Raw genomic sequence first — 12,001 nt, 5'->3', positions numbered from 1 at the left:
TGTATGTTTAAATACAAAATGTATGAAACAGGCCAGTTTTAGTGATGTACAGGGATGTGCATCTCAAAGGTACATCTCTGTCCAGCATCATCTTTCTATCACTTTTGAAGGTGTTCATGGTGTTCAGGAATGGTGCTAAATCCTTTCCTTCCTCCCTTCTTTCATGGGCTTCTGGAAAATTATATATATGTGGTATCATTCTGAAAAAACTTTTATGAGCATACACTGTCTCAGGGCTGTGTACCTGGCAAGTAAACAGGGACACTGGGAAAAGGCATATTGTGAGGCAGTGCATCTGACATAATTCATGCACCATTTTCACAAAGGAGAAACCGCAAAATGGTGTGAGCATAGGAAGTCTGTGGAGCTGGAAGGCATAGCTCAGCTGAGTAGCCTGACTAGTTAGTTGGTTGTTGCGGCTTACATCATTGCAAATCTCTCCTATCCATTGTTGCAAAATCAGTTACTAGATTTACGTTATTAAGGTAGATGGCCCTCATCACTGATGACTTCAAAATCCGCAAGCCCACAAACTGTTTCTCTTGCAGAGTATGAGGTGAATTAATGGTGCCCATAGAGCAGCTAATGAAAATTCAAAATCTATTCTGAGATGGTTTCTGCCTTTTTCTTCTATTTTAAGTAATAAAGCTCAAAATTATTAGAAGTCATCTTGCTCTTAATAGGGTATTTGGTACAAGTACTGCAGGTAGACTTTATCATCTAAAATAAATTGCTATATACTGCAAGTTCACTGAAGTATAGATTAGTTTTTATAATTCTGCTGTTTAGTTTCCAAAAGGCTGTTATACTCTGGTCATATGCTGTAAAGAAAAAATGTAGCACTTCATTTAATACTGCCAAGTGGTCCTACAGGGAAATGTGATTTGTTATTATAAATGTCCTAGGCAATCATGTAATTTCATTTTAGACAGATCCAAATTCAATAACATATACTTGGTGTTACAGAATAAGTTATGGTGTGAGGGTGTATTTCTATGGAATAATCTAAAAAAAATTGTGCAATAACTATTAATTTTGTGTTGACAGATTATTTTTCTGTCTGATGAGGAATGAGAGAAAGGACATACGAAAAAAATTGTAAGCGAGATGTGAAAGATTTTTACATTAAGAAAATGGGGCTATTGATTTACATTGTGTTGATGTTCACCAAGAATAAGATGTCACCTTGTAGAAATTATAGTACTGCTATATCAGAAGGATTTTATGAATTTAGAGGATGTATTTCTTCCTTCTTCCCTACTTTATAACATAAAACTGTTGTTTTAAAATTGATTAGGTTACATTTCTCTAACATGCAGTTGAAATTCATGGAGCAATGTCCAAGCTTATTGTAGCCTATTAGATTTTTATTCTGACTCACATAATTAAATAACATTGGGAAAAAGACTTCCATGTCACACATAGTCTATTTGCTGTGGGACTCGTGGAAAACACCGAAGGGGGACTGTGTTTCTCATTAAGACTGACTTATTTAGTTCTATTCCTGTGGTTTCTGTTGCAGGTGAGTTATTTGAAATGGAAACCTCTTCCCCAAGTGTCGTGCTCATCTTAGAGGTTTACAGATCTTAGAATCGTAGAATGGTTTGTGTCGGAAGGGACCTTTAAAGGTCATCTAGTCCAACCCCCCGGGAATAAGCAGGGACATCTTCAACTAGACCAAGTTGCTCAGAGCTCTGTACAACCTGACCTTGAATGTATCCAGGGATGGGGCATCTACAACCTCTCTGGGCAACCTGTTCCAGTGTTTCACCACCCTCATCGTAAAAATATTCTTCCTTATGTCTAGTCTGGATGAGAGTCTAGGTGAGAAACTGAAGCTTACTGAATATCTCTGTTCTTGCGCATGTGCCTCAGGCCTCCTCATGAGAGCAAGCCCAGCAGGATCTGACCTGCCACTTCTTTCAGATTCACTAGATTTTACTTATTTCCTAAAGTATTCATTGTCTTAATCCAAAAAGGTGTCACTTCTTTCTAAAACCAATGAATTAAAAAGTTAACTTTAAAATGTCACTAAAAAAGATTATGTAGTGCAGTTAAGGGATTCGTTGTTTCCCCAAAGTAACCACAGCTCTTGAAAGTGTTGTTTGTGTGGATAAAGCTGACTGTTCGATATCGTTGCTTATCACTGTCCTTCCCTTTATGCTGTGAGAGAACCCAGGCAGATGTACCCACTGAGGGGTTTGTGCCTTGGCACAAGGACACAAGGAAGCATGGAGCTTTTGTGGATTCGGAAAACTAGGTGCTATAAAAAGCATTCTGGTCTCTTTCCCATGAGATACATAAATATTGATATCTAGCAGAACCAGGGTGTCTGTAAGATAAGGAACTTCTTATTAGAAGGATTTCAAAGCTCTGTGCAGTTTCATCTGCATGCCAGACGTCACTGGCAGACTTTATGACAGCTTATTCACTGTTTAGTAATATATAATAATGTATGGAAACAATACATATGTATAAATATATATATATTTAAACACATGTATGGGCATTTATAAAAAGTGTAAGATTTTTGTCAATAACGTGATTTGATTTCCCTTTGTGTCCGTTGGTAGCTGTTAAAAATATTTTAAGAAGAAACAGCTATGTTCAAATCCAAGAGTTGAAGTAATATTTTAAAGAGGACAAGAAGTCTTGTATCAGAAACGCTTAGTAGTGTTTTAGATAGGTCCCAACTTCGCAAGGGATTGCTGCATGTCTGAGACACAGCCATCAACTCAGATTGCTTAGTTTGCTTTTTCTGTAGATAATTTTTCTACCTGAAGTTTTTGCCAGACATTTTGACCATGTGTAAATATTTTACATTTGAAAATCTTTGTATATGTCATGCGTTTTATCACGCTACAAGATTGCAGAATTTCCACTGGGATCTGTCACCTGAGGATCTAGCATAGACACAGATAGATGTGAATGAAGTCTTTTGGTTGTTTCACAATAGCACTAGAAAAATGGTTTTATCCCATTTTAGGGCTTAATTAGGAACGAGCCTATATGAGATGACTACAACTGGGATATGTGCATTCATTGTCTGCAGTTCATCACCCCCACAATGGGTCTTCTGGGCCAAGTTGGTGCACTAAATTTACATTTCATCAACAGCAAGAAATCATAGAGTACTTACCTGCTGTCTTTATTTTTTGTTTCTAAATGGATGATTCTGGATTGTTTCACTTGCTAAATGTCCATGATGGACAATACAATGAAGCATTACAAAGATTTCAGCTTTGCACTTTGTGCTATGGTAAGACCAATACAGTATTTTGAATTGTCATTAAAGGACAAATACAGTATTACGTAGAGTTCCCTAGTGAAGAGCAGTGAGGTAAGCAAAAGGGCTGAGGCCTTCCTCTGCCCTAACACAACCCTAGCAAAATTATTTGGCCTTGTTTCTTATTGATGTGTTGAATTCCTAAAGTAAAATCTGTTTCCAGTGAGCATTATTTACTGGCAACCTATCACCTGCATTGTCATGACTGCTAAATCCATTTCAAAGGAAAATATTTAAATTGGAAGAACGTATTTGTCCACCTTAAGCTTCATCAAATGTGATGTTAAACATCTAGAGCTATTTCCTTACTCCTGTCTTTCTGGAACCTTCTACCTAAGATGAGGACATGCTTTTCTTTCAGGGTATTTGAATCCTGTCAGACCAGAATGCCTGGTTAGAAAAAAATGCAGTTACTTGAATTGCATCCTAAAAGCAAGTGTTAATTAAATGTTACACAGCACGGCTGCCAGTGTCCTTCAGCTTTAAAACCCTGCATGGCAAAGTTTACTAGCCTTTAAGAAGCTGTAGCAATGATGATCAATGCCTTCTTCTGTGAAACCAGTATCTTCCCAGACTAATGTAGACAGGTAGTAGGGCTAGGACCTACATCCTTCTCTCCTTCCTTTTCCTTATTCTTCAGAAGATCATTTCTAGTCTTTCCATCACTATGTAAAGCTGGAGAGTACCCCTATGTATTCCTACTGGGACACACAGTGGTCAGAAAGACAGATGATGTATTAACAAGGAATGCTTCATTTTGTGACTCGGCTAATGGTCTGACGCTCATGGCATGTGAAGTCCCCTGACTTCTTTACGACAAATCTGCAGTGCAGCAGCTATTAGCACACCTAACAACTTGGGAGAAAGGCTTGTTATTCTGCTGGAGTCTGGATAATCTACTTGTATGGTCTGTGTCTGAGTTGGATTTACTTTTCATAGAATGCAGTTTGAAAGATTAGCAAATGTTTTAAAAGTCTTGACTGCAGTCATTTTGCAATTTTTGAAATATTGATCAACTTGGGCTCCTGACCAGAGTCTTCAACAATTTGAAGGTCACCAATATCACAAAGACTCTCTTCTGTGAAGAACATCATTGTGAAGATTGACTCTTGTGTTTTCTGCAATACAGGGAAAAATTGCAATTCTGAAAAAGCAATTTTCTTTTCTTGACCCAAAGTGCTTTTTCAAAAAGCATTGATTTCTCCTCTTAGTGCCATAATATTTTAGGTTTCCTCAAAAAGCTTCCAACAGTTGTATTAGTTAAGAATGAAACTTCTATTTAAATAGCCACATAAATACATTCTGACATGTTGCCCAAACGATAAGAAGTTGCTATCGTAGGTCTGTGTAGTGATAACTGTCATACCAACAAAGTTAAATACCTTACCAAATGCATACTGAAGTAAACAGGAGAAGGTTTGGGTTTTATTGATTTTAATGGGAAGTAAGGACCTGGTTTCACATTTTTTCTACATCTTGGTTTTTTTTAAACCTGTCCCAGAATAAACAATTATAATGTAATTAATTCTATTCCTGTGGTCTTTTTTATTTCAGTGGGAAATAGAGTACCAATTGTCTTGCAGAACCTGGTGCATAATTATGTGTTTCGAGTCAGCTTTTATTTTCCTTACGTACACTGGGGTCTTTCTAATGGTTTTGTTCTTTTTTTTCCTTTTCATTTAAAATTGGACATTTTGACACTTTCAATCTGTAATCACATTTCTTGTTACATATTTGCTTTTTGATTTGTCTAGAAAAATGCTAATTAATTTACATTCTTTTGCAAACAGATGTAAACCAGATGCTTTTTGTGAACGTCCCATGTCCCATTTACTGAGGGCATATGCGGATGCTGCATTCATTCTGGATAGTTTACGGAAAATGGGTGGTGCTGAATTTGAGCAAGTCAGAGACTTCATGAGCAAAGCAGTCACTGCATTCAACATTTCTTTGAATCCAAAACGATCTGTGTAGGGGATAGAATAGCTGTGGTGAGCCATGCACTGTTAGATTTCAAAGCAGGCATGGAGAAGAGGCCAGTAAAGAAAGAATTTGAGTTTGTTACCTACTGCAGTAAAAACCAAATGAGAAGATATTTTAAAGAATCTCTTCTACAGCTGAATGGAGAGGCTGCCATTGGCTATGCCATACAAGGGACAATTGCTAATGTTTTCTCAGGGACTCCCAATCTAAGGCCACTCAAAGTTATCATCATTATGAGTCAGTGGGACAAAGGAACATTAAAAACAAAATTCCCTGTAAGCTAAGTGCCAAGCCTATGCACTGCTTGCAATTTCACTAGGAAAGTCCTGTGACAGAAATTAACTGGAAGAGTTTATAAGCACTCCTCTGGAACTATATTTGGTTCAGCTTGGCAGAATCCACTACCCTGAACTTGATTATGTAATGAGGTTTCTGAAGGCATTCATGCATTTCCTCAGGAGTAAGTTACTACATCACAGGTGGTGGGTTTTTTTTTTATTTTCCTGTGAATTTTCAGTATTCTGCAAAAGCATTTTGTGGATAAGATTGGTCTGTACTAATGGATGTGCGTTGCTGGGCAGGTTATATTCATTCTGCCTTCACAGAGGTCTTCAGCCTCATTCTTTGAGTAAAATCAGGGATTATATCCATCCTCCTTCATTCCAGGAGTTTGTGTTTTGGTGACTAACATTTGTAGGGCCTATTGTTTGCCATCGATTTCACAGAAAGTTTAGCCAGGAGCAACTGATGCAATGGATATGGCTTTGATGCTGGAAGAAGCGCTGCTAAGATTGCCATTGCCATGGAGCACAGCTGCTTTTTCTTTGCCTAGAAACATCCCTGATTTGGGGAAATAAATATTTGGTTATAAAAATGTTCTTTTCAAAAGTACAAACACCACCAACTTTCTCGTGCAGAGCACCCTCACCATCAGATAGTTAAGGTTTTCCATTGCCTTTAGATCCTAACATCACTGAGACCTGTGGATTCTAATAGGATAGAAATTCTTCAGTGCTGTTCCTTGAGTGACTTTGTCCTGATCGTATGTTTTATATTCAGCAATGAAAACGTATAGCTGGAGAGCAAAATCAGTTATCAGCAGGGTTGTTTAAATACAGGCCAATGGAGAATGCAAATGGTAACTGAGTTCAGAATTCATTTTATAGTGCTTATATAGAAATCCTGCAACACTGCTGGGAGTTAGAAGGAAAAATTGACTGGGGTTAAATGCTCTGTGTTGGAGTGAAATATTGACAAATGCCATGCTCCCATTAAAGATCAACTCCAGCCAACCTTTCAGTGGGATCTAGATACTTCTGCCTCATCACTCAGCTTTGGAAGTCCAAGACCTAACTTTTCTGCAGCTGTGAAAATATAAAATCTGTCAAATGAAAATGAGAACAGACTAATGATTGCCTGTATCCTCTACAAAGTGTGTTAAAGTGTGAATACAGACCACATTAAAAGACATCAGACATTATGTTATTCATAGAGTTTGTTAGTGGCTTTTAGCTAAAAAGTCAGAACAACTTACTAAGGAAATAAGTAAATAAATAATATAGTATAAACAGAATCCTCACATTCATCTAAACTTGAGTTTATTTAGGTCCTTCATTTTTTCATTTGAGTTAGTTACACTTTTTCCTATTGATGGGTGCAGAATCAGACCACCATAGCATTCATCTCTATATATATAGTGTTTGTGATACGTGTATAAAATTACTGAAGTCACTTGATTTGCAGCTATTCTTGGATAAAAGGCCAAGCTTTGCCAAAATCTTCTAAATCCCACAAAACTAATTAATTTTGTTACTGTCTTCTGAACAGGTGAGGACAACTACCTACCAGAAGAGCTCAAGGTGAAGTGCAGCAGACTCTGCTTTCAGAGCCAAAGACCTGTGTAAGTCCATTACATAATTATTTGAATATCAGTGGGTTAATGGTGAATAAGATTTGCTTTCAGAGCACTCCTTGTTGGGTGTTTTCAACAAGTTTTTTGTTTGATTGGTTAAAAGTCTGCTTGATTAGCAAAGATAGAGTGGAACTGGACCATAATAAACACATTAGAAATCAACAGCATACCATGCTGTGTTTTAAAACAAGTCTAAAATTGTCATAGAAAATGAATGCTATCCCTTGTAGTATTTTTGTGTTTTAAACATAACCTTTGTAGTCAACCAAAACTATACATTGTGCCCTTCTGAAAATTTCCAAGTGTCATAATGTATTTTAATATTAAAATGCTACTTTTTTGTTACATGAAGGCTTAAATATAATGAGGAAAGAGAAACTGAGGGAATCAGTCACTGATAGCAGCCAGTTTTGTGACTCCTCCTGCCAAAGGCGTTGGTTGGTTCTGGAACTGAGTCTTAAGTGCGAAGGGCTCACTTTCAGTGCAGAGATTCGCTAGGGAATTGCCCAGCAGGACGCACACCGGAAAAGTGCTGCAAAAGGACTGTGAGGCCAGTGTTCAGATCAGCAAAGGAAACATGAAGGCAAAATGAAACATGAAGACACCAAGCCATTATCTTAAGGGTTACTTCCCTGAAATGCAACTGAGAACAATGTGAAAGTTCCTGAAATTTTCCTGATTTGCATTGCTACTGTATTAGACCATAAGAATCTCTGTTATGTAGGCAGGCATATTGTCAGCTTATATCTACTTATTAGGGCAGCTTTAGCATGAGCCTGGGGAAGAATCTGAATTCTTGGATTAGAATAAAATGGTGATAATAATGAGCAAAATCAAAGCTTTTGAAATCTTTTCCTCCTGCTCTTGGAGGAAAATAGCTAGAGCAGCTGGTTGAGAGTTCTTGTTTCTGTTTTCTTATATTTAGAAAAACATCTCTTATTTGCAGTCACCCTGTTCTGAGTTTTCTCTAGCAGCCGTTCACCTACACGTTACCTTGGATCATGGCTGATAATAGCAGTATCATTGACTTGTAACAATTAACTTTGTTTCTTATTCTGACTGAAGTCTATATTTTCTTGAGAGCTATATATACATTCTTCTGCACTTCCGTGCACTGTGCAAAAGCATTTCTAACCTTCGCTCACACTTTTTAAAACTATATATAGATCAGTTTTTGAGACTTAGTTTTTCAAGAGAAGTGACTGCAAGCAGTCAGGAAAGAGAACATTGTTCGGATACCAAGACAACGTATGTATTTTCTTGTTCTGTGTATAAAGATGTTGCAGTTCTCGTAAATGGCATCTTTGGTGGAGGAGAGGGAAACACCACCATGCCAACTGAAAATGTATTCTGTTTTTTCAGCCTATTAAGTTGTATTTTCAGCCTGTTTGTTTTTCTATTATAATTAGGCATTCCATTCTGTCAACAGGCTTGAGCAATTTTCTTGAGAAATTCACTCCCTTTCTGATTTAGAAGGAGCTACCTGCAGATGTTTTATCACCACACTTCCTGATTGTGTCCTGTGTTTATCTCTAGCTTTGAAACAGAAGAGATGTCTGCAGACCATGTCACCATAGAGGCTACTTCATTTACTCCTCCCTGGTACTCAAGAAGATTGTTGCAGACTGATAGAAAATATATTCCTTTAAGAACAAGAGTTTTCACCGAGAAGAAACAAAACTGGAGTAATTGGAAATTTAAGGCACAGTTTTTGGAAACGTGAAGCCCTTTATCCCAGCTGAAGACAGTGGGGGCTGTGGGTGAAAGTAGAATCTATATTTGAAAGAAACAAGCAAGAAGGGAAAATAGTAACATCATTACACTAACTAGCCCTAGATGGATCCTAATTCATCCTTAGAATACCAAGTGGAAGGAGGGGATCTCTTCTCCAACCTTGCCCCTGCTTCAAGCTGATCTTTTCATTACTTTTCTCCTTCTCTATTTGCAAGTGAATGATTCACATCAACCTGTGTCCGTATTCACAGAACCCTCTCTGAGGGGGATGGAAAGCCTGATGCTTTCTCTACTCACCTGGTCTCTCTTCCCAACTAGCCTTTTAAAGCACATGGTTGCGTTTTGGTTTCTCTTAGGTCTATGCTGTTTCCAAGACTTAAGTGAATATAAACTGAACTGCAGAGTAGGTATCAGAACAGTCAGTTGGTGCTTAACTAAAAGGAGCAGACCTTGTTCTGGAGAAAGTCCTGCAAATTGTTCATAACTTTTTCTTGAATTGAGTTTCCTGAGAATGGGTTTTGGGATTTTGCAATCAAATATTAAATTATGCTTCAGAAATTTTTCCCGAATTCTTTCTAACTTTCATGCCCTTCCCAAGGTGTGAATACAAACCACAGATACCATGTTGTAAGAAGAAAATTGTCAGTACTATGATGAGAGGAAATGGCTTTCCCATGCAATTTTCTGCTATCCATCGTCCCATTAGCAATGTTTGCTGAAATCATGAGCTGATAATGGCTGTTTTGAAAACTGCTAGATGAGAAGTTATTTTTAGCAGTATCTGCTATGAAAAATGATGGGGAATGCGGAGAGACACTTGGGCAGAGGGAGGCCAGTAGGCAGGGATTTCAGGTCCTTCAGAGAGAGGTTTAGAGACAGTATATCAGACTATATCTGAATAATTGCAGATGGAGTTCATGGATTCTCCACTTTCCATATCCTTAGCTTTTCCATTTTTCCTTTCTTCCTGCATCCTTAAGAAGGGAAAGTGGGTTGTGTTTCGTTGTTAGGGACTAAAACACTCCACAGTGATGAGAGATGTTTTATTCCCATCTATTTCCATCACAGGGTCCTACAAGAGCTCTCATTAAGTCTGTGGGCTCAATCAAGTATATCAGCTGGGAAGAGATTTCTTCAACGAAATACATGCTATCTTAAATACAAAGAGCATGCAGAAGATGGGGAGAAATAACTGAAGAAATAAATTTCTGTTGCATAAAGAGATGTTTTAGTTTGCTTTGCTTCTCAGATGTCTGGGAAGGGGAAAGGAATGTGCTCCCCTTAAAAGGCACACAGTAACCTGAAGGCAGGCAGAAGCAGTTCATGATTTTGCTCTGGAAGTATGCTGGAAGATGTCTGTTCTTTTCAATGTTTTAGACAACAAGATCACTAGAAAGATCCTTGTTTCGAAATTACAGTACCTGTCTCTCATGCCTCAGAGATTTAAAAGATCTCCATTGCTTTCAGAAACCTGAAAATGTACTTGGAGTCTGATGTTAATATGGTTAATATGTAGCCTCTGTACTGCTCAAGTGAGGCTATTGAGAAGCTGCATTCTACAGTGTTCAGTTCGTCTGGGCTCTTTACTGGTGCTAACTGATTTGCAGAGTGCTGTGAACTTTGTGGTTTATTTTTTCTCTTGTTGTTATTAAGCTACATTGCAGGATTTCCATTTATCTCAGTGTCTCTGCTATAACGTGTATATACTTCCTTATTAAAATGTTCTGCACAAAAAGCATCCGTAGAACAATTTATTTCAGATGAGAGAGTGCTGCAAAGTAAAAATTAAATCTGATATCTTTGTGAGAGAGCATATGTATTTCCCCTTTGCAATTTACAGCATCATTCATGCCTCACAAAAGGGAATTGTCCTTCAGAGGTGCAAGAATCTGGGAAATGTGAAGGCAGAGTGCAAGAAAAAAGAGTTTTCTTTATCTTCCAAGACTCCTTGCGAAGAGCTGGGCCATAATGGAGTTCTGATACAGAAAAACAGGAGAGATTTGTATAGAGAGAACACATTTGTTGCATTTGAGTTATGTAATTTCAAGTCATCATAAAAATGAAAAACATGACTGCTCAAAGGTTGCACATTTCATGAAGCTTCAGATAATGATTTTAATAAATGAACAGCTAGAAATGAGCATGTGCCATAGCTCTTTATAGCATCTTAATTATAATTATGTCCAACACAGAATATCAGCTTCTTTTTATGGATAAAGCTAAAGATCTCAAGCAAATAAGCAGTCCATTCTGATATCATTAAAATTACCATGTCACACATTGCATTCTTTAATTTGGAATTGTGCTGTACCCAATATGACATGAAAGAATGGTTTTAAAATTGTGCTCCAAAACAAAAAAAAAATATTTTAACTTTATTAGAATTGCTAATAGAAATACCTTAGACATGTCATATGTCTATAATAATGGATTTCTTGCTGATCTAAACTTCTCTTAAAAATAAGTTACTGGACCTGTTTTACAAAAGGAGTCTAACATTAACTTTATAGAAGAGATTCTTTTTCATGTTATCTCTGTAAAAGAAGAATTGGATCTGGGTATTCTGGGACTGGTTACTGTTTCTTTTATTAAGCTATAAGAAACTGTAAGGTGAGTATGGGGGAATAAGGAAACAGCACACTATCCATTCTGCTGTTCAAGAGGTCTTTTCTGAAGAAGATGGGGTAGAGAATGAACACTGCAACATTTGAAAAAATGCTTTCTCCTGTGCGAAGTTCCTTGGTTTTGTTCTTTATTCATTTAAATAAAATAAAAAAAAAAGTTAATACTCTAATTACAAGCAGTTGCATCCTTGGCCAGGCTGGGAGGGTAAGGAGGAAAAGGCCGGAAAGAAAGGTTCTCCCATTCTGCTCTCTGCCATCACCCCAGCTGTCCTGCTTCTGCCTGTAAGCATATTCTCAGCATCCTTTCCTCTTCTTTCTCCTCGCCCTTTCACAGCACAGTTGAATGCTGAAATCCATTTAATTTATAGTTCTGCCAGTTGTTCTTTCAAACCTTTCTTTTTGCTCTACCACAGTCAAAGAAAATAATTCAAAAAATGACTGATCATTTATAATAAGAAATTT

General features: G+C 37.4%; 1 long non-coding RNA gene and 1 pseudogene across 1 annotated transcript; both read left to right on the top strand.

The window, feature by feature from the left end:
- The first annotated feature begins 2,634 nt into the window (after nucleotides 1–2,634).
- On the top strand, nucleotides 2,635–10,139 carry LOC142600527 (uncharacterized). The gene is made up of 3 exons (XR_012834059.1): nucleotides 2,635–3,259; nucleotides 7,097–7,169; nucleotides 8,718–10,139. It is a non-coding gene; the product is annotated as an uncharacterized LOC142600527 (long non-coding RNA).
- On the top strand, nucleotides 3,270–7,053 carry LOC142600526 (collagen alpha-6(VI) chain-like; annotated as a pseudogene).
- Nucleotides 10,140–12,001: the final 1,862 nt, after the last annotated feature.

Source organism: Balearica regulorum, chromosome 2 (genome assembly GCF_011004875.1).
Source record: "Balearica regulorum gibbericeps isolate bBalReg1 chromosome 2, bBalReg1.pri, whole genome shotgun sequence".
NCBI classification, from domain to species: Eukaryota; Metazoa; Chordata; class Aves; order Gruiformes; family Gruidae; genus Balearica; species Balearica regulorum.
This window is presented reverse-complemented; position numbering and strand designations above follow the sequence as displayed.